This window comes from Magnolia sinica, chromosome 1 (genome assembly GCF_029962835.1).
Source record: "Magnolia sinica isolate HGM2019 chromosome 1, MsV1, whole genome shotgun sequence".
Classification (NCBI taxonomy): Eukaryota; Viridiplantae; Streptophyta; class Magnoliopsida; order Magnoliales; family Magnoliaceae; genus Magnolia; species Magnolia sinica.
Window position 1 is genome coordinate 117,436,793 of NC_080573.1, and position 24,984 is coordinate 117,461,776.

Sequence of the window (24,984 nt, forward strand, 5' to 3'; positions counted from 1 at the left end):
GTACGTGTAGTAAGAAGACCAACACTGATGCTCCTCCAGCTCCCAGTGGTACGAATGATTCAAAGGAGATCAAAGTTACATGAGCCATAGTGGTGTATTTATTATATCTATACTGTTCATCTAGTTTTAGAGATCACTTTAGATTATTATTCAAAAAATAAATCATGTCCAAAGATCACCTGAGCCACATCACAAATAGCAGTGGAGTTAATGATTTTCACAGTTAAACAATTTGTAGGGCCCACCATAACATTTATTTTTCATCCAATCTGTTCATTAGGTCACAAAGACTTAAATGAAGAGTTAAAATAAATTTCATATTGATCCAAAACCTACCTGACCCTGAAAAGGGCTTTAACAGTAGACGTTCAATCCCCTGCTGCTTTTTGCAGTGTGGTCCACTTGATAGTTATATCTGTCTTATGTTTTGTCTCAAGCTTTAAGACTACGGTTTGGATATTAGATCATAAACACAGAACTTGCTGACGACAATAAAGCAACAGCATAGCTGGTGACAGCAATCTCGAATGAAAAGGAGTTTATTAACAAAAGAATCTCCTTCTTTTGTAGAAGAATACTTGGCCTCGTGTCAAATGCCAGAAAAACGGAGGGAGCGATGATGATTAAATACGCATTCGAGAAGTTGGGCACAGCCTTCCTTTGATAGCCCGCGAGACCGATGTAATTGATGTTCACTCATTACTTATCACCACCGTGGCCTTGGCTTGCCCATATATCCAGACATTAATACTGTCTTAATGTTCATAATCTCTACTGTTCTTTTAGGCATGGCCCACCTTGAATGTGTGATGCCTTATCTTCAGTAAGGGATCATACCATAGCCATCAAATTGTTAAACTTTTTATTTACGCAGGCCATTGATCGCAGGGTTAGAATCTGCTAATCTAGCATGTTTTTGGGGCCCCTTCCATCCGCCATCATCTCCATCGTACCAATTATCTTCATCATGCATTCATAGGCCTTAGCTGAACTCAGGGATGCATTAGTGCTCAATATAATTTGGAATGCTCATCCGGCTTCCAATTGATAATGAGAAATTGGGAGATTCTGATTGAGCGAGTAGGGGCCTTTCTTTAACGTACGGTTTCTATGTATCAGCTACATACTCGGCTGACCTTGACAGCCACCAAAGCAAATGATGTCATGGGTTTCGTCAGGGATAAATAAGAAAGTAAAGAGCAACACCTCCCATTACTTTATATACATTGGACGAATCTGTGACAAATCAGGAAATTACTGCGAAGGTGAGGAACTTATTTGCATGTATATGTATCCCACTGTTAATTATATATAATCTGTAAATTAAAAACCCTTCACAATAAATATTGGATGTTTAACAATTAGACAAATTCATTATTGGACGGCCCATATTACATTGAACCATCCAAAAATCTCCAATTCACGTGGTAGCCCAGTAAGCTTATTTTTTGGTGTATGCCATTTTCATGGTAAGGTGATCATATTGAATGGATTGGATGACATGTATATACAACTGTCAGCTCACACACCTGCAACAAGTTGAATATGAAACATGGGTTAAACGGTCAATTAGTCAAAGATAGGTGTGATATATGGAAATTTACAGCAAATATTAAAATTGAGGCAGTACTCGTTGACCTTGCTAAACCAATAATGCTGCCGCCGATTACTTGAGGAATGGGTGGATCCATGATGTAGGGCCACCATGATGCATTTGTCTTAAATCTGTGCCTTTTGTTCATCCATTAAGCCGGCTCATTTTAAGGCGCGCACAATCTCAAAAAATAATAATAATAAATAAAATTGGAAAATATAAATCTTGGGTGGACCGCAGCATTGGAAGCAATGATGATTGAGCGCCTACTATTGCAAGGACACTGAAATGTTTATTTTCCATGTAACTTGTTGATTATATTGCAAAGATCGATGAAATGACCATACAAATGCCGGCTTGATTCAAAACATTAGTGGCTTGTAACAAGTTTTTAATAGTCAGTCACCACTTTTACTCGTAGTAAGGTCTACTTGAGATTTGGATTTAACATATTCTGGAATTGTGCCCTAAAATGAGGGGGCAAAATGGATGACGCGATATAATACATTTAAATACATCAGTGTACGCCCCATTGATCTGAAGATCCATGGAAGCCCATTATAAGGCATGGATCCAAAATGAGGAGATCCAAATCTCAAGTGGACCACACCACAAAAGCAGTGGTGATTGAACACCCACCATTAAAAACTTCCTAGGGCCCACTTTTATGTGTATTTGCCATCCAACTCATTGGTAAGGTCATACACACCTAAATAAAGGAAAACACAAATAACAACTTGATCCAAAAAATTCCTCACCCTAAGAAGTTTTTCATGATGGAAATTCAATCCCTATCGTGTGGTCCACTTGAGATTAGGATCTGCCTCATTTTTTGGACACACCATTGTTGCTTTTATTTCAATCTCGATCACGTTATTAGTGCAAGCATGCCAGAATTGAATGTATGGCTCAATTCAAACTGAACAGCTACAATCTTAAGCGTCAAGATAGGCAAATACATCAGAATTCAACTGTATATGATCAAGAACTAATAAGATCATCGCTCATTCAGCCACTTGCACAGCGTTGCTTAAGATGATCAGGAAATTACAGAGGGTGGGGTTTATCCTTTGAAAATGGGTCACACCTATAAAAGGTCTTTTTCTCTTTAGTATAGATAAAACAAAAAAGATATTCTTACAGTCGGCCACGAAGAACAACTGCAAAACGCCTCTTTGAATGGAGAACTTTGCTTGATACTCGAACTGAATCTGGCATATAAGCGTGGACTCGAATTACAGTTAAAGTTAACTGCTATTTGATTACTGTTATGGATTACATTAAGGAATGTAAGTGGTAGATAAAGATAAAGATTATACTAATAAATGTAAATGATAGATAATCGAAATATAAATTTGGTTTGGTTTGGTTGGTATGAGACGTATTCTCTATTAAAATTTCTTGCTATTTATAGCATTAAAATGACCATCTAAATGCTTCCCATATTCCAACAATTGTTATGATCGTTTCAACACTATCGATCTTTTGAAGCATTTCCTTCTTAGCATGTTACATGTACAGATAATCACTTAAAGCTTCCCTACTGACTTGACCACGTCCTGCTTAAAGTTGCTTCCATTTTGTGGATGACATGGCATCGCTCGATAGATGCTAGTTGTATCACCATAAAATTCTCTTTAGGTATTTTCGCAAATCTTAAATACACTATATAACTCTCGTAAAATTACATGTGTCCCTTTCTAATTAGCTCTCGTAAGGATTGATAGAAATACGGTAGGACAACAGTAGTTGTAAAGCCTTTCTAAATTCTTCTCTTTTCTAGGTAATTCATTTATTACATTTTTTTCTTCCTGATTGTTCCTCTTCTCTTCATTACATTTCTTCTTCCTAATTATTTATCTTCTCTCGATCAAGCTTTGTTTTTTGTCATTAATCAATCATTGGCCACACATTGGTCGCATCTCTTTTGTGGGTTGCTCGCCTCCGCTCCACTTAACTAATGTTCTCCACATCTTTCCGTTTTGACCGCTCGACCAAGCTTCTCAGTCATATTCCATTTCCTGGCTTCTCTCGACTGCTTGGTCTACTGTTGGATACCTCTCGGCCGTTTGGTATATCCTTAGATGGACGCTTATCGACCACTTTTTCTACTTTTGTATGACTATTGAGCCCTTCACTTTGCCAATTAAGATTTTGTTTTGGTTGCCCTTTCGGTTGACCTTTTGGATGCCTCCCAACCACTCGGTTTGCTTTTGAATTTCTTTCAACTGATCTTTATCTTATTATTCTGTTAACTATGATTATGTAAAAAACACTCCAAGCATACTTTAAGATCTTTATCATGCTATATTTTTTCTTGCTACAACATGTGTCCTTTGAAATTGAGTTTTCTAAAAATAATTAGAAATAAAGTACAACAACTGTAAAATATAATCTAAAATAATCTAGAAAATTAGATAAACAACATGGATATACAACAAACATCGAGGTGGGGTGGCCCTGGAATGAGGGCCTCACCGCCTTCGGCTCTTACCCCTCCTCACGAGATCCACACCTAACAAGTGTAATGTTTACAATTATAAAAAAGAAAAAGAAAAGACCCTTTTCATATTCGCATGAGCTGTTGGGGATCTAACAAGTGCACTGCACTAGTTGGTTGGACACATGGCAAAGTCGAGGTCGTCAAAAGGGCATACACTTTTAGCCTTAGTTCTGTTGTATTTTTGGTGTTTAAAAAAAAACAAATAACTTGAAATAATTTAAAAATTTTCCTCTAAATTTTCAAAAAAGTAACAAAGGATTTTTTGTCTTGTAGTGGTGTGGGTTTAGTCCCACATTGGATAGACAAGAAAAAATTTGTGAGTTTATAAGATGAAATGTTTGTACAGAGCTTAGGTCTCTTTCAAGGGACATGTGAATTTGGTTATTTGGGGAGGGCGGCTATACCACCAGCCTCAATTTATGCCATGAACTACACACGAGCATGCATCGAGCCATGGACATAGCGCAGGTGTAGTGTGGTGTGATGTGCGTGTGCATGTACATGAGTATACATGGAAATGGTTTCTTCTTTAAAAACCTAACTGCCATGTCTCGAATTTTTTTTATAAAATAAAAAATAAAAAAATCAAGTTCAATCTTTCAAATCTCCTTTTCTCCCGCCTCGAATATCTGTAACGATTTCATCTTCTAATCTTTGGGTTAGACGTATAATGACAGTTCGGCTCTTCCTACATCAAGTGTGCCGGTGTGACGAGACAACATTCGAAAGTATCCTGGAAATTAATTGTCCAATATTCTTGTTGCACTACGAACATCGTCCAAATAAATTCAAATCAATTTCAAGCTAGGTGACTTTCATCACGCCTCGAATCAAATAAGTTTTCTAAATTACTCCTTACTCAATTATCTAATTTTCTTTTCTTTTTCTTTTTTTAATTCTGAATTTTTATATTAATCATATCCAAAAATTCTCAAAACAACTATTGATCAAAGGGATAAAATCAGCTAATCTAGCATGTTTTTGTGGCCTCCCCCATCCACCATCCTGCCCATCAGATCAATGATCTTTATCATGCAACCATAACTCTTACTCTTGGGCGGGTGGTAGACTCTCAAGAGTTTCAACACCCAATCAAGGGATCAGGTATCCATAGGTGGTGAAATCTCACTACGGTGTGAGTGTGTGTAGGGGTGTGTAAATAAATAAATAAATAACCCTGAGCTGTACACAGATATGCCCATCCCCCGTAAATTAATAATAAGAAATTGGAGGATTCTGATTGGACGAATAGGGCCTTTTCTTTAACGGTTTCGATATATCAGCTACGTGTTCAGGTGACCTTGACAGCCACTAAAGCACGTGCACTGACCAGGCAGATCCGGTGATGATATCATGGGTTTCGTCAGCTATAAATAAGAAAGTAAAGAAAAATGTACGTCAACACCTCCCATTACTTTATACAAGTCAGAGGGAATCTAACAAATTAAAAAATAACTTTGAATCCCTTCATAATAAAAATTGGATGGCTAACAATTTAATTATTAGATGGGCGGGCTAACAATTTAATTATTAGATGGGCGATACTGTAGGAACCATCCAAAAATCTCCCATTCACGCGGTGGCCTAGTAAGCTTATTTTTTAAGAACCATCCAAAAATCTCCCATTATTATTTTGGTGTGTGCCACCATGTGAATGAGTGATATGTATATACAACTGTCAACTCACGCGCGTGCAACGAGTTGAATATGAAACATGAGTTAAATGGTCAATTGGTCAGAGAGAGCGATGGTGTATGAGAATTTGTAACAAATATCAAAATAGAGGCAGTACCCGGTGAACTTTCTAAGTCAATAATAAGGCGGGCTGCAGATAACTTGAGGTGGGCTGCAGATTACTTGAGGTAGGGGTAACAGCTTGATAGGGACCGTTGTGGCTTGAGTGGATATATGATGGTAGGACCCACCATGATGTATTTGTTTAAAATTTATGCCTTTTGTTTATCAATTAAACTTATTTTAAGGCATGGGCCTAAAAATAAAGCAAAAATCCAAAATTTGATTGAATGCCGACCGTTGTGGGAACACTAAAATGTTTATTTGCCATCCAACTTTTTGATGATACCAGGATGAGAGGACTACACAAATGTCAGCTTGATTCAAAACTTTTGTGGCCCACGTCAAGTTTTTAATGGTCAATCAACACTATTAGTTGCAGTGTGGTCTACTTGAAATTTAGATTTGGTGCACTAAAATGCGGGGACAAAATGGACAAAGGACGGGGATATAAGACAAATACATTACAGTAGGCCCCACGGGGATATAAGGATCTAGTGCAGTCACATTCATGGGTGATGGCCTATTAGGCCCACCTCGATGTATGTGTTGGCCCACCTCCATATATGTGTTGTATATTAAGGGTGTCCATCCGTTCTGCAATCTCATTATAAGGCATGGATCCAAAATGAGGAGATCTGAATTTTAAGTGAACCACGCCACAAAAACAGGAATAGTGGTGATTGGACACCCACCATTAAAAACTTCTTGGGCTCACTTTCATGTGTAGTTGCCGTTTCAACCCGTTGGGAAGGTCATACACACCTGAACAAAGGGAAATGCAGATAGCAGCTTGACCTTAAAAAAAAAAAAAAAAAAAAACTGCCCGATAAAAGGTTTTTAATGATTGAAATTCAATCTCTACTGTGTGGTCTACTTGAAATTAGGATCTACCTCATTTTTTGGACCACACCATAAAATAACCTGGAAAAATAGATGAACGGCATGGATATACAACGCACATATAGGTGAGGTGGACCATGGAATTAGGGCCTCACCCCCTTCGACTCTCACCCATCCTCACGGAATCCACGCCCAGCAGGATAGGTGTTTTCAATTATAAAAGAGGGAAAAGAGAAAAGACCCTTTTGATTTTCGCACGAGCTTTCGCGATCTAACGAGTGTACGGCACTAGTTTATAGGACACGTGGCAAGGTCAAGGTCCGTTAAAGGGTCAACATTTCTCGCCTTGGTTCCCGTGTCAAACTCAACTGTTTATTTTCCGTCAGCGATTAGGTCACAAAATAAAGGTTACCTCCGTGCGTACGTGATGATGGAAGCTAACCCCACCTCCGCGGATTCGGTCTAGGCAAAGGCTTTATGGACCACTATCATATTTGGGTTTTATCCACGCCGTCCATCCATTTTTCTATATCATTTTAGGCTATAAGCTCAAAAATGAGGTAGATCAGTGTCTTAACTGGACCACGCAGTATTGAACGCCCACTATTAAAAACATCCTGAAACTAAGTTTTGATTGAGCTAACATTTGTTTATTCCCTTCATTAACATTTATGTGACCTTGTGAACAGGCTCGATGGCAAATAAACATCACAGTAAACCCTAGAAAAGTTTTAACGGTAGGCATCATTATCACCCTCAATCCTGACTGTGTGGTCCACTTGAAACTTTGATTAGCCTCATTTTTCAATCTATATTCTGAAACAAACTGAAAAAAATGATGTACGGCATGGATAAAACCCATGCATAACAGTAGGCCCCACAGAGCCCTGCCTAACGGGGCAGGGCCATTCTGCTTCCACGTACGATATGATTCAAATTGCGCACGCGGCACATGGAAATGAGAACCGAACCGTTAGACAAATTTACCATCACCATCGTTGAACTTTAGACCGTTTGAATGTGGATGTTTGCTTCGACTTTCAACATATATTTTCAGCCAACTATTGGATGGTAAAGATAGATCATTGCATCACATATTCCATCCGGTCACGTGTGTAAGATATGGCCACTCATCAGGTCGACCCTATTATGTCCGTGCTTTAAACCAACAACCAAAATGGTGCAGTCATCAAGCATACCAATCTTAGATGTTAAATATGGACTATATGCCATGTTCCTAAATTCTAACCGTCCATTGGTTCTCCTGTCACTATGGCCTGTATGATATACGTACCACCGTTCTCATCTTTGGTGTAGGGCATGTTCACCATCCGGCCTTCCTGATGAATGGCACAGATATCCCATGTGAAATGAAGCTATGGGGCATCTCATGCACGTGGCCACACTGAGTATTAATAACTGTTGTACCGTGAGAAATTACGTAGCAAGAGCACGTTCCTTACCGTACATGGTTTGCGTTTCGGACAACTGTTCGGTGATCCAAACCATTGGTCTGTAGCATGTCCTATACCGTGGATTGTTGAAAAAAGAGTTATGACCATCCATGACCCATGTTTTCCTTTTGCAATGGAATTTAAACAATTGGATGGTGTGGATTAGAGATAGAGCAGGCAATGTATATCTGCTTACCCAGTTTTCTGACATAATCAAGGTGAGAAAATAAGATTCGGATATAATAATTTTATCTGATAAAAAAAAAATCCACTTATCTAAAGTATTTCTAAGTAAATCATATAAGATGTTAACCATGCAGCGATTAACCCAAGCATTTTTATAATTTACACAACAAATGATATTTTTAACTAAAATATTAAATAATATTCTATTGTATATTAATTAATTAATAATTAATTATCATAGATAGTAATTTATTAATTTGAATTCAATTCCTTTTATAGCAGCCTAAAATAGACGTATTCTTATATTGCATGTATGGTCTACTGCAATGCTTGGATGGCATCCAAGCCGTCCATTTGGGTGGGTCCACCATGCAAGTGGGAGTTCCTTGGAAAACTAGGCCAATTCAATCACAGGTGGGCCATCTACAATGAAATTTTTATATTTTTAGATATTTTGGCTAATTCAGTTAGGTACCTAAAAAAAAAAATAATAATAAAATAAAATAATCTTTCCATTTTTGTCAAGCATCCATCATGTATTCAATCCCCAACCAATTCAAGTTGGATATTGTACCATCTTACATGTACGGTGCTCATTCACAACCTTAATTAATGAGCCATGAACTCTTTTAAAATAAGGAGGTGTTTGATTTTTAATTATCCATGACCCCTTTATTTTAAGGTGTTTGATTTTTAATTACCCACGGTAAATGGTGGTAAATAAGCCATTCTAACTTTCTGCCTGCAATCCGGAAATCAGGCAAACCTCGTGCCTTGAAATTTTGTGAGACCCACAGTGATGCATGTCTGATCCACACCATCCAAGGGAGTATACAAATATCAACTTAATCTAAAACTTATGTGGCCTCAAAGAAGTTTTCAATGGTAGGAATTCAATTCTGCCTGTTTGCTACAGTGTGGTCTATTCGTGTTTTGAATCTGTCTCATTTTTTAGCTCGGCTTTAAAAGCAAGTTAAATTGATGGACGAGGTGAATCAGGTACATAAATAACGGTGGGCCTCAGTTTTTTTTTTTTTTTTTTCACATTCTGTTTTCTGCCTTGTTTTAAGGTTGGTTTTCCTCTGTGGTCAACATGAACCTTGGGGTTGCTGCTGAAAATACTTTGATAAGTACCACCAAATTATTTCTGACCATCTACAATGGAATTTGAAAAATCAACCATATACGCTTAGAAATGATACGTGCGGCCATGTATGTGAAATTTCCTCCATATACGAAAGGTCATATAGAAAATGTCAACAATGCAAACAAAGTACCGGACCCATTTATGTGGAATTCTGCCTGTTTCTTTGAGTTAGGTTAGCGTGGAAATTCAATGGCAGTTGGGTGAGAGTCATGACCGTGGATTTATGTTCAACCAGACTGCGGCGTCAGGATCACTACGGATTGACCTAAGAATCCGATTGCTAAAAGTAAAATGATGAGCTGTCCAAATTCAATTGACAAATTTTGATGATGGCCATCTGCGAACGACCTCCATGCGGGTATACGCAGGATGCCCTCACTTCATGAGCTTTTCTCCTTCGTCGGTTCTGATTTAATTGAATACGGAGTTGGACTTAGAAGTAAAATGACGTTTATTCTTATTCTTAATGCAGGAATCAATGTGATGAGGTTGAGCACCGTCTTCCTCAAGAGGATAACTACTTTGAATCCAAGAAATTTATCTGGACTCCTCACAGGGGCTTCTCAAATTTATGAGAAAGAAAGTAAGCAAAATAGAAAATAAATTCTATAAAGTTCGAAATTGATTAATGAATCAAATAAACGAGTTTACAACCCTTTAAATAGAGATACCAAGCAATGAGAGAGAAATCAGAAGCAAACTACAACTAAAACTCTTAGAATTTGCAATTTACTATAAATAGTAAACTTACTACTTATAGATGGTCGTGATGTCTACTAGTGCGCAATATTTTTGGCCAAAAACAGTAAGTGTCCTATTTGGCTTCACCAAACCGTTCTCCTAATTATTTTAATCTCTTTTCACAATGGGCGCAACTCCTAAAGCCCGACGAATGAAGAGTTATAATCAAAATAAAACTTACTATTTATAGTAAAAACGGAATTAAAATAGGAAAACAACCGTCGATCGGAGGGTATTTTGCAAATCCGGCTTGCGCAACCTATCATAGCTCGGTTGGTTGGCTAAAATAGCTTGTTCTACCCCAAAATCATATATTTTATGCCCGATAACTCATTCCGAATTGTGAGATACGCCCAAATCTAAGGTCCGATGGTCCGGATCACTTCTGTCATCGACCGGGCCTTTTCTGATCCATCTTCGCCATGAAATTGTCTGCGACCCGCTCTACATCAATTTTATAGTCGTTATTAACCTGTGAAATCACCTAAAGAATGAGAAATTGAAAGATTTCTTGACTTGAGTGACTCTTGCGTTGATTTGCACCATAAATTCTGCGTACGGGCCCTGGTTACGTAAAAGGAAAGAGTTAGGCATTATTTTTTGCCTATATGATATATAATATCTACCTTATGAAACTATACAGTTTTTTGAAGAATTTAGAGAAATTTCCCTCTTAGTTGCGCTAATACAGTTTTCTTCGCTAGGCTCCAAGGATTGGGTAGGAAAATCAAGGAAAACTATATAAGTAATAGAAGAGTAAAAAAGAATATTAACCTATATTATAGGGGTTTTATAACTCAAGTAGGTGAAAAATAAATAAAAATAAAAATAAGTCGTATAAGATGTGTGCGTGTGTTATTGTCGGTGTTTAGAGTATGTGCGAGCGGAATACGAATTAATTTGAAATGTGAAAATGAAATGGGGAAATCAGGCACCCTTTCGGTAAAAAATGATTGCTGAACGTCTTGAATCTCGTCCCCACTCATTGACTTCAGTATTTTCCTCAGCTATAAAATTCAGCTAAACAGAGTGGCTTGGTAGGGGAATTCTTCAAAGAGGGCAGAGAGTCAGACACGCATTGCTTTAAGGGCCTGTTTGATTTTCCATGATACAAGTAAATCCCAGTAAATAAGCAATTATTACTTTTTCCCCTTGTTTGGAAATATGAGAGTAATTCCACCTTAAAAATCGATATAAAAGTATTGACTTAAATATATGGACCCCACCATAATGTATATGATACATCTGCATCGTCCATCTATTTTATTAGAACATTTTGGGCATGGGCTAAAAAATGAGGCAGATCCAACACTCAAATGACCCACACAAAAGGAAACAATGGCTTTAATTCATCCACCATTGAAAGTCGTTTCCTTCACTGGGCCCACGTTGAGGTTTTTTCATCATCTAACCTGTTCATAGGGTCACATAGACATGGATAAGGGGAAAACACAAATATCAACTTGATTCTAAACTTTTAAGGGCCCCAAGAAGTTTTTAATGGTAGGTGTTTGGTTTCCATTGTTTTTGGTGGTGTGGTCCACTTGAGCTTTGGATCTGCCTCATTTTTGTGGACATGTCCTAAATTCAGCTAGCATAACAAATGAGCGATGTGGATAAGTCACATACATCACAATGGACCCCACATTGATTTTGTAAATTTCTCGATTTAAGTGTTAAAAAAGTAAGTTGTCACATTTGCATTGGGAAAGATGTGGTAATTACATGGGTAAATAATTATTACCCATTTACATGGTAATTACGTTTGAGCTCAAAAATCAAACAGGCCCTAAGGGTAGGGAGAGTACGTTGCTGTCAGAATGGACTTCGGCACGGCCGTTCTCCTATAACGATCAAACTCTTAACAGCCTTCGTCTTCTCCTTCATATTCTCCCCTCCCTTTCGTTCATTGGAGAGCTCCTTCAATAGATGTCGATGATCGCTTTTGACAAATAATTCTACTACCCATGAATCTGAGTAGGCATACAAAGGCTATGGCAACCTTTAATTGGAGTATACAGAAGCCTTGGAAGCTTATGAGTGGGGCATAAGGAGGTCAAACCCAAAAATGACCATCTCAAGACTGTTTTCACTTAAAAATGGATATACAAGGCTATTTTTTCCCCCAAAGAAATGGAGCTTGCTTGTTCGCTTTTAAGTTGGTTGCTTTTTTAAAATAGGGTTCCTAGTATGGTGCTCTATGGTTACTTCCAAGGATTGTGCTTTTCTTTTATTTTGCAACATGTATACTCTAGCAGCATCCAATTTGATTCGATGGTTGTCATTAGGGCTTGCTCTATGCTATATGGGTGCTTTGATGGGCACTCAACTGAAATTGTAATATCCCAGAAAAGTTTGTGCTCATGTATGTACTTGGGTGATTAAACATGTGTATATCATAATTTGAACCCGTATTTTTTCTGAGAGTGACACTTGAACTTGCGCCCATATATACACATTTAAACCCGCACACACTTCATGACAATCTTTGAGACCCAATATACCTTCAAATACTCAATTAATCATCTAACCAACCATTGTAAATATTAGTCATCGCTAGACTTAGACATCCGATCATATACTTCAACATTGGCTCACCCTATCATATTAACCCAACTTTAAATAATCACATTCACTCGTGTACATATTTATTTGTGATTTTGACGTGTACATCTTATCTATGACCAATGTATAAACTTATTTAACCAATGAGATTATTATCTATTAACTCAGTTTGTGAGTATAAGTACATGCATACATACCCTTTTATACCTTCCAAGCGTACAAATCATAGCCTATTAACTTATCCAATCATTCAAATTCAATCTGGACCACTGTTCACAACCCCAAGTGTAGGGTCGCGATGTAGTAATAATCTCGGTGAGACCGAGGTCGAATCCAAAGGGACTAATCTCGTGCGTGTCTGAAAGTAACTAGAACTAGAACTAGATAAAGATGTGAATCTAAATCTGAATTAATTGAGATAGTAATTTTGATTAAAGTGATAAAAACTAAAAAATTCAAAGGTGGTAACTAGGGTTTCTAAGGATCCACTTGTAGAGATTAGGGAGCCCTCTTACTTGATTCAAGTCACGCGATTAGAATTGGAGTTTTATCCTATCCAATTAGAAGATATACAGTTAAGATCAATCTGAACTTTCCATAACCTAAGTCTCAATAGAGGAGAATTGAGATAATTGGAAGAGATTCCATCACCAAACCATGCCCATGGGACGATGGCTAACAACATGATTTACCAATCCTATAATCTCAAAATCAGGAAAAGAAGATACTCAAAGCTATTGCAGATCTACTGTAATTTGAGTCACAATAAACCATTAAGAACTAAAAGTATTCCTTTAAAATCAAACTAGAATCAAAGAAGGTTCAACATAAATATGAATCAAAGTAAAAGAAATATCCTATCACATTACAAGCTTCACCTCTTAGTTCTAGTTAAGAGGTTTAGCCAACCATAGACATGATTGAACTAAAATCTCCTAAGAAAAGCATAAAATCAACTAAGAAAAAGGAAGAAAAACTTTTGGCGACGACTTCTCCACTCCTTTGCTTCACTCCTCAAACCCTAGAAGATGCTTAGTTTTGCAACTCCAACTTTCGCACCGAGTTAGAAAAATCCAGAAACTGCCTCAAATCTACGCAGTCCGTGTGTTGTCTGTGTAACCTTAGACGAGTCGAGGAAAACCTTTGACTGATGGAGGAAAGTCTTCGAATGGTCGAGGATTATGTGAAATTAAAAGTTCATGTTGCTGGAGTTCGAGTCAAGGAATCTTCGACTAGTCGAGCAGGAGCCTTAGACTGGTCGAAGGAAGGCTTAGACTAGTTGAAATAGGTAGATTTTTAGGGTTCCTTTTCTTCACTTCAAGTCTTCAATTCTCTTCATTCCTCATGTGATTTTCTTGGATCTTTGGCATGTGAACTCTTCATTTTTAGTCTTTTAAGATCTAACCTTTGGCTTGGTGATTCTTTAGTGTTAAATCTATGCTTTTATCATCCTTTTCAATTCAAGCTCTTAAATTCACCTTACAATACAAACATGATTAAAATAGAACATTAGGCATTATCATGTTTATAAAACCAAGTAATAAATGGAGGATAATATGCAATATTTGACCCTCAACAACCAATCAAGTTCATTTCAATCTTCATTTACCAATATGTGTGAATATTTTTAACTAATGTCAACCGTCGAAACCTTCTCCATTCAATGGGCCTCGATCCTCTAACACCCCCACGCTCTGAACAACCAATCAAAACCACCCTAGTGACGTCCGCTAGCTTCCTTCTTCTCAAAATAGTGTGTAGCGGCAGCACCCTTCTCCTTTCAAACTCACTAGATAAACAGTTGTGAAACTCCAATTGATCACGTCCCAAAGCTTCCTGGAGTTAATCCAAACCCTTTATATCAATCAGATTGAGTAAAGACTTAGTGGACAAAAATCCACCATTAACACTCCATCATCGACATGTCAGGCACCATGTGGGGCCCACCTGAACTCTGTATGATCATCAGAGATTAGTTGAAAATGGCAACAATGTGTTATGCATGGAAATTTAAAATCTGTTGGTGTGTTATCATCACTTATCGCAATATCCTTGTGCAGCTTGGACTCTCGAACCGGAGAGCGGAGTGCTAGTTCTTATAAAACCTTCTAAGAAACATAAGTGAAAGGAGAAGAAAAAAAATATTAGAAAGTGAAAGAGAAAGAACGATCAGAGAGAGAGAGAGAGAGAGAGAGAGAGAGAGAGAGAGAGAGAGAGAGAGAGAGAGATTTGTGCTGTGAAGCAGTGAGTCACAACTTGTTGGGTCACGCTATTTTCTTTCGATTGTAACATCTCACCTGGATGAATATAGAAGATTAGAAATAATAGGAGGAAAGAAAGAAACAAAAGTGAAAGGAGAAGAAGGAATAAGTTATATGAGAGAGCAGTCTATAATGGTGGGTTGATCCGTTGAGTCGACTCAGTTTTCGCCAAGTCAGTCGTTGTTCGTTGAGTTCGGATTGGTCTTTAACTCAAACAATTCCTTTAGATCATCTCAGGTAAATCCTCATCATATTTATCAGATCAAACAAATTCGAAACATCACAATTGCACCCTATGCACCGTTCTACTATTAACATAGTGACTCACTGAGTCGACTTAGTAAGTCAGTGTACCATTCTTGTTTAGTAAGTCAGTGTACTATTCTTGTTGGATATTGAATCGGATCAGAAACCGTAATATGTGAAAAACCTAATGCCAATATTACATCAGCGAAAAAACCTATATCTAAGTGTTGGTAAGCATTAGAGGTTGCACCTAGTTGTTTTCAATCAAGCAAATTGATTAAGTTGGAAACGAGGGGAGTTTTAACCTAATGTAGGTTAACTCCAGCCACCAATAAGAGTTGTTATACATTATCAGGTAGGTGATCTCTCCTATTTGGAAAACCCTATGTGCATGTCATAGTGGATGTTGGATCCTTATGGGAATTGTGCTGATCATGTGGGGGATTGGAAATGTTTGGTTAAAAAGAGTTGAAGAGCTTATATTTGATTGGAGTCGCCACTAGTTAATTAATCTAACTCCACAGTCGGCTAGACCCTACAGAAACGTTAGGATAGAGAATATGGGGAATTTTTACCCTAAAATGACTCCTTGATCTATGATCGAAGAGTCTGAGTAAGGGATTGTGGTTACAAAATGGCAAGGTGTTAGACACCGACTCTACCTATACAAAGTCTCTACTTCACAAGATCTCTTGAATGATTGAAGATTAAGAATAGTTCTTGCACACTAATAATACCAAGTGTGTGTGATGTCGAGTTAGATGTAGTGCCTATGATAAGTTGTAGTTTTGGCTAAATTAATCTGCCTTGACTGCCCACTTGCCAAAGTGGTAACCAATCAGTTTGAGTTTTTGATGGGCAAGATTCGAATAATTTGGTGAGTCGCAGAGCATACATCTAAACTGATAGGTGTTGGATGCAATGTATGCAATATATATATATATAAGATGTGTGTGCGCAATGTGGTGTTAGATGTGATGCCTATGACAAGCTACAATTTTCACTGGATAAATCTGCCTTGACTATCCACTTGCCAAAGCGATAACTAATCAATCCAAGTTTTTTATGGACGATATTCAAATAAATCGGTAAGCCATAGAGCATACATTTAAACTAGTCAGGCGTATAGTGCTATGGATGCAATGCTTATGGATGAGACAAGAAGGGGGTGGATAAGAGAATTAATGCTTAAGTAAAATGGATGTAGTTGACTAAAAGTTGAAGATAGGATGGATGGTGGTGTTGCAAGGATTAGATCAAGTGGCTTGGATTGAGGCTTGGGTTGCTTAGGTGGCTATAATTTTGGGCTAAGATTGGGTTGACTAGGGTGGACCCTTCTCTTATTACTCTTTCCTCTCCTTGGTGGAGGAGTGGAATGGCTAGGGGCTTATGGGTTTTTGTGAGTGAAGAGGTGGTTTGGATTATTTTCAATGTTTCCTCAAGTCCAGGGTTGGAATGAGCTTAAATATCCTGGATTTAAGATTGCCACATGACAAGATACCAAGGGTTGGATTAAGTGGTATAGATTGTAATTTTTGTATAAGGGAGGAGCATGATAGTCATTTCTCATTGCCACATGATTGGAGCTTGCAGAAGGAGAATTCCCAGTTGTGTTGGGTCGGACAAGAGACCTACCAAATGGCCTACGACGCTCTATGCGCCGTTAGATCGACAACTAGCCTCTTGATTTGGCAATGGACACGCATGGGAACTCGTACTCCTTGGGTGACCTATTGTTGCCTCCCTGAATCTTTAATGGACCTTGGAGTTTGGCCTTGGGCCCATTTTTTACCTTGGGCTTATTTGAATGGGTAGACTAGGTGGGCTAACTTAGTAAGTTAACTCAGTGAGTCAACTCAATGAGTTAACTGGGTGAGTTGACTGGGATTTATAAGGTTTAGGTTAGGGTTAGGTTCCTAAGTTTAGGGTTTTCGTCCAACTTGATCAACTTGTCATCCTGAGGTGGGGTGTCTACAAATGTCTTCTTTGGTAGAGGTTGTTTGTAACCAAATGCCAAAGCGAGTGGACACTCTGCCCTTACTAGTCAGTTATAGATGTGGTTTAAATTCGTTGATTACCTTTGTGAGAGTATCAATTGATCATTCAAAAATAGATAACTTGCACATATCATGAGGGTTTGGAAAAAATATTGCGATTGTCCCTGTGCTTTTTACGGCATTATGGGTAACCAATTGCAACCATTTTTCTCCTGATCGGTATTGACGTTAGAAGGTATCTGAAAAGTAGTGCCCTGCATCTTTTGCGGCCTTATAAGGATTCGCCTATTGATTAAATTTGGGATGTCCGTTGCTTCCCTGATCACCTTAGGAGTAATTGTTTCATTTGATCGTCAAAGTGGTTAGTTGTCCCATGCTTTTTGCAGCCTTATAGGAACTCATTACGCCAACTTGAACTCAATTAAGCTTCGCAAGCATCTAGGCTAGGTATGTGCAGGTGGTCTTTTCTGTGCACTCCTTTAGTTTTGACACTTAGGTTACAATTTGTCTTCTGCACTGTTTCAGGTAGTTTCTTCTGACTAGGGCTTGGCCTATTGTCCATCTTTCATTAAGCATCTTGTATGATCATCCTGACATTGGAGTACTTTAAACTGACCACACTATATGTGCATATAGATCTGATGACCCCGAGAAAACTACGAGTTATTGGATCTTATTTTAATGTTGCGTTGGCCCCCACCAAGAGGTATGAAAGACCTCATAGTGCCTCAGATGCATGGCATTTTTATTTAGGAAATTATTTTTTGAAATTTTTGTGAAAGTTACTCTACCCTGAGGAGTGATATTCCATGGGGGTTTTATTGCAAATGATTTTATAGAAAAGTGCAGATTGTTTGACTGTCTCCACTAGGGATGCCCATGGGTTTTCCGTGCGAGTTGGTTTATATTGAAAACATGCAGGAGGACCAACTTATCTGTACTAGCCCTTATTGAATGTACTTCTTTGTCGGTTAGGGGTGGATTTGGTCCATCATCTAATGACTTGAAGTTTGTGATCAAGATTCGGATACACTAGGGTGAATGATTGAGTGCGATTATTTGGACCATCTTTACGAATTTTTATAGTAATAATTCAAATCAGACTTTATTTGGGTGAGTGACCTATTCAATTGCCGTGATCAAGATTCTAATTTGCATGAGAAGTTGACCAGTTCCATCGTCTCATGGTTTGGTATGGCTCCTTGGGGATATTTTTACGGCTATCTGGGCCGATTTTTCTGGAAATATTTTTGAATTTTTTTAAAAGTAGATCTAGACTATCATATCGTGATCTAACAATTGCAATCGGTGCTTTTGTTTATTGAAATATTTTCTCTAATTTTAAATGAAGATCCTGGATATTGGATCGCGATCGAATGGCTTCGATCAATGCTGTTTTTTATTGGAAAATTCTCTTTTAGGAATTTTTAATTGATGATTCAAACCATTGGATCGATGGTCGCAATTACGGTTGGCTTTTATTGGAATTATTTTTGAAAATTTTCGATTGAAGATCTAAATTGTTGGATTGCAAATTGAAGGTCATGATCACGGTTGGTTTTTATTGGAATTATTTTTTGAAAATTTTCGATTAAAGATCTAGACTATTGGATCGCAAATTGACAATCGCAATTACGGTTGGTTTTATTTGAAAACATTTTGGAATTTTTTTTTATTGAAGATTTAGACCGTTGAATCGTAAATCCATGGTTGCGATTACGATTGGTTCTTATTAAAAAATAGAATTTTTTTTGAAGATCCAGACCATTGGATTGCGAATTGATGGTCGCGATTACTAGAAGAAAAATGTAGAATTTTTTTGTTGAAGATCCAAGCCTGTTGGATTGTGAATGTTGGGTTGTGATTACGGTTGGTCTTTATTTAAAAACCTTTTAAGAATTTTTTTTTTAATATATTCAGACCATTGGATTGTGAATCATTATCGTGATTATGGTTCATTTTTATTGAGAATATTTTTTGAAATATTTGTAATTTTTCATAATTTCTCTCCTCCACCTTTTTTTCTCCTCAAAATTTCTTCAATTTCTCCTCAATATCTCATGAGATTTCACATTTCTCCATTTATTTTGAAATTTCCCTCCATTTCTCACCTTCTCTCTCTCTTCCATCCCATCAAGGGAGACAGATTTCCTGGGAAAGGCTTTTGCAGAAAGTTGTTGCGCAAGGATTTCAAGTGGGGCCCATTGTGATGTTTGTGAGATATCCAACCCATCCATCTGTTTTTTGATCTCATTTTGTGATAAAAAATAAGGTGGATCCAAAACTCAAATAGACCACACGAGATGAAAAAGTGGGGATTTAGTTTTCACCGTTGAAATATTTACATGGCCACAAAAGTTTTGTATCGATCTAAGTTTTCGGTGTTTTCATTTCATCCCAGTAAAAATGACCTTATAAACAATTTGGATGGCATATAAACATCAAGGCAGAGCCTAGGAAGGTTTCAATAGTAGGAATTCCTTTCTCCACTATTTCATATTGTACGGCCTAGTTGAGTTTTGGATCCTACTAATTTTTTGTCACATTTCCTAAAATGACCTCGAAAATTGAAAGGACAGGTTCGATTTCTCATAAACATCATGGTGGACCCACCTTGCATCCCAGCACAGAAACTTTCCGTGAAAGCCTTTCGTAGGAAATCTGTATCCCCCATCGAGCCCTCAACTGTGCATGGATTGGCTGGCCACACAGCAGCTATATAGCTGTTGTAGGTACGTGTCATGCGAAGACGAGCACTTACGCCCCTCAAGCTCCGAGTTGTACAAATAGTTCAAAGGAAATCAAAGTTACATGGCCCCGACAGTGATGTATTTATTATATCTACACCATTCATCTACTTTTAGAAATCATTTTAGAGCATTATGCAAAAATAAATCATATCCAAAGATCATCGGGACCACACCACAAGTAGCACCAAAGATAATGATTTTCACCTTTAAACAATTCGTAGGGCCCACCATAACGTTTATTTTCCATCTAATTTATTCATAAGGTAACAAAGATCCGAATGAAGAGGAAAATCAAATTTCATATTGATCCAAAACTTCTGTGACCCCAAAAAGGGTTTCAATGGTAGACGTTCAATCTCCCACTGTTTTTTACAGTGTGGTCCACTTGATAGTTAAATCTGTCTTATTTTTCGTCTCAAGCCTTAAGACGAGCTCGCCAAATGGATGAACGGTTTGGATACATCACATACCTTATGATCAGACCATAAAAATTGCTGACATCAATACAGCGGCTATACAGCTAGTGTGAGGTACACCAGCTAATCCGCTTGCACTGTGCATGGTTCGTATACAACAGACCTTCCCAAGGTGTCTTCCATTCGGAAACGGATTGGCTACTCCCCAGCCCAGTGGATGGTGGTTGGTGCTCTGTGAGCCCCACCATGATGTATGTGTTTCATCCATGCTGGTCATCCATTTTTAAAATCATTTTAGGGCTTGTTTCACAAAATGAGAGGGATATAGTTCTCAGGTGGACCACACCACAGGAAAACAATTGTGATTGGATAGCCACCATTAAAATCCTCCTAAGGCAAAATGTACTGTTTATTTGACATCCAATCCGTTGATTAGGTCATACAAATCCAGATGAATAGAAAAAATAAAGATCAGATTGATCCAAAACTTTTATGGCCCCCAAAAAGTTTTTAATGGTTGACGTTCATTCAACATTGTTTCCTGTAATGTGGTCCACTAGAGATTGGTATATACCTCATTTTCGGTATCATATCATAAAATGACCTAAAAAGAATAGATGTACGGCATAGATGAAACACATACATCATGGTGGGGCCCACAGAGCACCGACCACCAGCCATTGGCCGGTGGCAAGGAGACTTGCCAATCCGATTCCCTTTTTTTTTTTTTCCAATAGAGTGTCTACATGGGTCAAGTCCCACCAAAGTAGCTGGCGGCGGGTTGCCTGCCGTTGGCAACTCTGTCCAACCGTCGCTTCGTTTGTTTGGTCCATGGGGTGTAGCTTCCATTCCTATATAAGCCCCCCTCTCTCCCTTACTTTTTTCCTCCCTCATTTCCCTTCTCTTCTCCCTCTCTTCCCAACTTATTTTCTTCTTTTGCATTCTCTGTGTATTGGTGCATTAGGTCGACCATGTGGGAGGTCTTATTTGGGTTAAAGGTAAGGTAAGTGCCCTTCCTTACTCATCTTTTCCTTTCGTGCTTCATGTTTCATTTTCTTCCCCACTTTCATTGAGTCCTTCATTTTTGGCTTTAAGGTATTTGACAAGAGGAGTGGTTGGTGACGCTGGCTGGTTTGGTGGAGGCCATGGAGCTTAGGGCCTTTAATCTTTTGAAGCTCTCTCGGATTTACAAGGTGGTGGCACAAAATCTTGAAATTTGCTCTCATTTCTTTCCCCTCTTTCATTCTGTTTCTCATCATGTAATCTTCCCATGCACATTGGAATATGCATGCAGGTCCATGTATCAAGTAGACCCAAAATAAAGGCCTGGGCTTTATGTTCATTTCTCCTTGTGTGTCTTAGTTGTCTAGGTGGGCCTACTTGAATTCTTAAGAATGAATGTGGTACATGGGGTCATTAGAATGAATCTTTGGGGTTCGACATGGACATAATCAACCCACATTTACTTATGTATGCCCGAATGGGCCACGCCCATTATGGATCAAGCCCTCCTTGGATTCGAGTGGCCTTTGGGCCTCTCGGTGAGCCCATATGCATTTATGCCAAAGGCTTAGTTACAACCCTCTTTCCTTTAAGTAAATGGGGTTTGGTTACTTGAACTGATGTGTGGCTCTTTCTTGTGACACCCATATATCCATTTCAGTATGAATGGGGCAAGTGCAACTTAACTTGGACCATTTGGACCCAAGCGGGCTTAGTTTTTTTCAAGAATGAGGGAGTGTGGTCTTGTTTTACCTTCAGGAATCTTGACTTTCATGCTTTTTTTGGGCTCTCCCCATTTTAACCATGTAGCCCCTTGCTATTGAAACCTTGACTAGCAAAAGGGGCATCCTTTAGTGAATTCATTCATGCGCGCCGTGGGCCCACTTAGGCTCATAGGCTTTGGGTTTTGTCATTTTGCCCCATCACACCGACCTGAATCCAACCAAATTGTTCATACCAAAGGAAGGGTTTAGTTATTTGCCGTGGGCCCATTCATGATCACGCTTGAATCACCAGTCCTCTTGGAGTAATTGGGTTATATAACCGTCCTTCCTTGTGAGTGGCATTTATTTGCTTGGGTCTTTTGTCCTAGCTTTTCATGTAACCCACATAATCCAAGAGGATTGTTCATTGGGTACCCTTACAGTTAAAGGGAAGAGGGCTTGTCATACCCGTAACCATGCTAGTTCTTTCGTACCGGTCTATGCTGGAAAAGCCCTATGATCCCCACCATGATGTATGTTTTCCATCCGTCCACTTTGACAGTTCATGTTAGGGCATGATTCCAAAATTGAGGCAAATTCAAATATAAGGTGGACCACACCGTAGGAAATAGTGTTGAAAACCCACTGTCATAACTTCTTCGGGGTTACAAAAGTTTTAGATGAAGTTGTTATTTGTGTTTTCCCTTCATCCATTTTTGTATTACATATTTGGCTTTGCCTCATTTTTTGGCTCAATCCCTAAAATGAGCCAGCGACATTGATAGACCGATGGTGACGCAGGGATGAACGGAATGAGGTCGATAACAGTCTTCCTCAGGGATAACTACTCTGAATCCACAGAGCTTCCGTGGACTCCTTACAAGGACTTCTTGAATCCACGTGGAAAAGAAATATAAATAATTTTAAAATATTTGAAATAAATTTGTTGATGATTGATAAGTGAATCTACAACCTTTTAAATAGGGATACCAATCCCTGGAAGAAGTTTATGAATTACACTATAACTAAAACTCCTTAAAATTCGTAACTAATTTACTATTTATAGTACGTGTCCTATTTGGCTTCACCACGTTGTTCTCCTAATTTTTCTAAACACTTTTCATGTTGAACACAACTCCTAAAGCCCAACAAATGAAGAGTTACACTCAAACTAAAATTTATTAAAAATAGTAAAAACGGAAATAAACATGGAATTCGACCATTGATATGATGGAATCTCACAAATTTGGTTGGTTAAAGTAGCTCGTCCTACCTCAAAATCATATATAGTACATCAAGTAACTCATTCCAATTTGCAAGATATGCCTGTTTTAAGGTTCTGATGGTCTTGATGACTTCTGCCTTCAATTGGGCCTTCTCTGATCCATCTTGGACATGAAAGTCTCCATAACCCGCTCTACATTAGGTGTATAAAACCCATCCATCGTGGGCTCTCCCACGCAACTTTTCTAAGTATTGACCAAAACCAAGTGTGGGTGCTGGTGTGTTACACTACCTAGTCCAAGTCCTGACATAATTGATAAAATTTGACTGTTGGTGATGCCATAAAGGAAGCATGGGTGGTTAGTTGATGTAGAGCGGGTCGCGGATAGTTACATGGCCAAGATGGATCAGCAAAGGCTCGGTCGACGACAGAAGTGATCCAGACCATCGAACCTTAAATCGGGCCTATCTTGCAATCCGAAATGAGTTATCTGACATAAAATATATGATTTTGGGATATAACGAGCTACTGAAGCTAACCAACCCCGCTATGCTGGGTTGCGCAGCCCGGAATTGCGAAAAACCCCTGGATCGATGGTTGTTTCCCTGTTTTAATTTCGTTTTTACTATAAATAGTAAGTTTTAGTTTGATTATAACTCTTCATCCGTCGGGCTTTAGGAGTTGCGCCCAACGTGAAAAGAGCTTAGAATAATTAGGAGAACAGTTTGGTGAAGCCAAATAGGACACTTACTATTTTTGGCTGAAAACCTTGTGCACCAGTAGACATCACGACCGTCTATAAATAGTAAGTTTACTATTTATAGTAAGTCGCGGATTCTAAGAGTTTGAGTTGTAGTTTGATTCTAATTTCTTTCCCATTGCTTGGTACCCCTATTTAAAGGGTTGTGAACTCATTTTTATTTATTAATTAATCAATTTCGAATTTATTAGAATTTATTTCTACTTTCTGCTTTCTTTCCTCGTGGATTCGAGAAGTCTCTGTGAGGAGTCCAGAGAAGCTTCGTGGATTCGGAGTAGTTATCCTCATCACGTTCATCCCTGCGTCAAGTGGTATCAAAGCGAGGTTTCCCTCGGGCCGATGGCAAACAATGAAGGTATGAATCAAAATCCTGTGGACGGTGATCCAGGGATTCGTTATCTTTCGGAAAGAATGAAAGCTTTTCACTGGGAGAGTCAGTTAACCATGCAAGGGCTGCAGGCAACTCTCGACCGTCTTGTGGATGCGCTACTTTCACCTCGAGCCCTAGGCGGTGCTCCACTACCCATGGTTGTTGTACGACACAACCCCGATTTTCATAAAGCACTACCAGTGGTAAACCGTAGGGCTACACCAGATGATTCAAGTTCTAGCGACGAAGACCTTAATGAGGGTTTTGCTTGACGACCAATCCATGAAGATGATCATCTAGATCGTGTTGAAAGAGACTATCGAGGTAAGGCTGAACTTCATAGTTTTAACGGTTTATTACGCATAGAAGATTTTCTCGATTGGCTAGCTGAAGTAGAGAGATATTTTGATTACATGGATGTGCCAG

General features: G+C 38.5%; 1 long non-coding RNA gene across 1 annotated transcript; it reads left to right on the top strand.

The window, feature by feature from the left end:
- The first annotated feature begins 21,395 nt into the window (after positions 1 to 21,395).
- LOC131255439 (uncharacterized) lies at positions 21,396 to 21,839 on the top strand. Its single transcript, XR_009176029.1, has 2 exons — positions 21,396 to 21,500; positions 21,593 to 21,839. It is a non-coding gene; the product is annotated as an uncharacterized LOC131255439 (long non-coding RNA).
- Positions 21,840 to 24,984: the final 3,145 nt, after the last annotated feature.